The sequence below is a fragment of the Osmia lignaria genome, unplaced genomic scaffold (genome assembly GCF_051020975.1).
Source record: "Osmia lignaria lignaria isolate PbOS001 unplaced genomic scaffold, iyOsmLign1 scaffold0043, whole genome shotgun sequence".
In the NCBI taxonomy this organism is placed as follows: domain Eukaryota; kingdom Metazoa; phylum Arthropoda; class Insecta; order Hymenoptera; family Megachilidae; genus Osmia; species Osmia lignaria.
In genome coordinates this window covers 10,001-12,500 of record NW_027478184.1, presented here as the reverse complement: position 1 = coordinate 12,500, position 2,500 = coordinate 10,001, and positions in this window count along the sequence as shown.

Below are 2,500 nucleotides of genomic sequence, written 5' to 3'. Positions count from 1 at the left end.
TGGAACTTTGAAAAATTTCGGGGCAAAGCAATACGCGGCTGGGACTTTGAAATATTTCGGAGCGCACCTAAAGTTCGTTATTTTGGCTAAACGGAGCGAAAATCTGCATTTATACCATCACGGACGTTAGTTCAATAGCGTTTAACGATGGATCCACGGTACAGAATGCAAAAATATGATTGTTAAAATTTTCGACTAATCGGTTCTAAGAGGCGAAGCAATACGCCGCTGGGACTTTGAAATATTTCGGAGCGCACCTAAAGTTCGTTATTTTGGCTAAACGGAGCGAAAATCTGCATTTATACCATCACGGACGTTAGTTTAATAGCGTTTAACGATGGATCCACGGTACAGAATGCAAAAATATGATTGTTAAAATTTTCGACTAATCGGTTCTAAGAGGCGAAGCAATACGCCGCTGGGACTTTGAAATATTTCGGAGCGCACCTAAAGTTCGTTATTTTGGCTAAACGGAGCGAAAATCTGCATTTATACCATCACGGACGTTAGTTCAATAGCGTTTAACGATCGATCCACGGTACAGAATGCAAAAATATGATTGTTAAAATTTTCGACTAATCGGTTCTAAGAGGCGAAGCAATACGCCGCTGGGACTTTGAAATATTTCGGAGCGCACCTAAAGTTCGTTATTTTGGCTAAACGGAGCGAAAATCTGCATTTATACCATCACGGACGTTAGTTTAATAGCGTTTAACGATGGATCCACGGTACAGAATGCAAAAATATGATTGTTAAAATTTTCGACTAATCGGTTCTAAGAGGCGAAGCAATACGCCGCTGGGACTTTGAAATATTTCGGAGCGCACCTAAAGTTCGTTATTTTGGCTAAACGGAGCGAAAATCTGCATTTATACCATCACGGACGTTAGTTCAATAGCGTTTAACGATCGATCCACGGTACAGAATGCAAAAATATGATTGTTAAAATTTTCGACTAATCGGTTCTAAGAGGCGAAGCAATACGCCGCTGGGACTTTGAAATATTTCGGAGCGCACCTAAAGTTCGTTATTTTGGCTAAACGGAGCGAAAATCTGCATTTATACCATCACGGACGTTAGTTTAATAGCGTTTAACGATGGATCCACGGTACAGAATGCAAAAATATGATTGTTAAAATTTTCGACTAATCGGTTCTAAGAGGCGAAGCAATACGCCGCTGGGACTTTGAAATATTTCGGAGCGCACCTAAAGTTCGTTATTTTGGCTAAACGGAGCGAAAATCTGCATTTATACCATCACGGACGTTAGTTTAATAGCGTTTAACGATGGATCCACGGTACAGAATGCAAAAATATGATTGTTAAAATTTTCGACTAATCGGTTCTAAGAGGCGAAGCAATACGCCGCTGGGACTTTGAAATATTTCGGAGCGCACCTAAAGTTCGTTATTTTGGCTAAACGGAGCGAAAATCTGCATTTATACCATCACGGACGTTAGTTCAATAGCGTTTAACGATCGATCCACGGTACAGAATGCAAAAATATGATTGTTAAAATTTTCGACTAATCGGTTCTAAGAGGCGAAGCAATACGCCGCTGGGACTTTGAAATATTTCGGAGCGCACCTAAAGTTCGTTATTTTGGCTAAACGGAGCGAAAATCTGCATTTATACCATCACGGACGTTAGTTCAATAGCGTTTAACGATCGATCCACGGTACAGAATGCAAAAATATGATTGTTAAAATTTTCGACTAATCGGTTCTAAGAGGCGAAGCAATACGCCGCTGGGACTTTGAAATATTTCGGAGCGCACCTAAAGTTCGTTATTTTGGCTAAACGGAGCGAAAATCTGCATTTATACCATCACGGACGTTAGTTCAATAGCGTTTAACGATCGATCCACGGTACAGAATGCAAAAATATGATTGTTAAAATTTTCGACTAATCGGTTCTAAGAGGCGAAGCAATACGCCGCTGGGACTTTGAAATATTTCGGAGCGCACCTAAAGTTCGTTATTTTGGCTAAACGGAGCGAAAATCTGCATTTATACCATCACGGACGTTAGTTTAATAGCGTTTAACGATGGATCCACGGTACAGAATGCAAAAATATGATTGTTAAAATTTTCGACTAATCGGTTCTAAGAGGCGAAGCAATACGCCGCTGGGACTTTGAAATATTTCGGAGCGCACCTAAAGTTCGTTATTTTGGCTAAACGGAGCGAAAATCTGCATTTATACCATCACGGACGTTAGTTCAATAGCGTTTAACGATCGATCCACGGTACAGAATGCAAAAATATGATTGTTAAAATTTTCGACTAATCGGTTCTAAGAGGCGAAGCAATACGCCGCTGGGACTTTGAAATATTTCGGAGCGCACCTAAAGTTCGTTATTTTGGCTAAACGGAGCGAAAATCTGCATTTATACCATCACGGACGTTAGTTCAATAGCGTTTAACGATCGATCCACGGTACAGAATGCAAAAATATGATTGTTAAAATTTTCGACTAATCGGTTCTAAGAGGCGAAGCA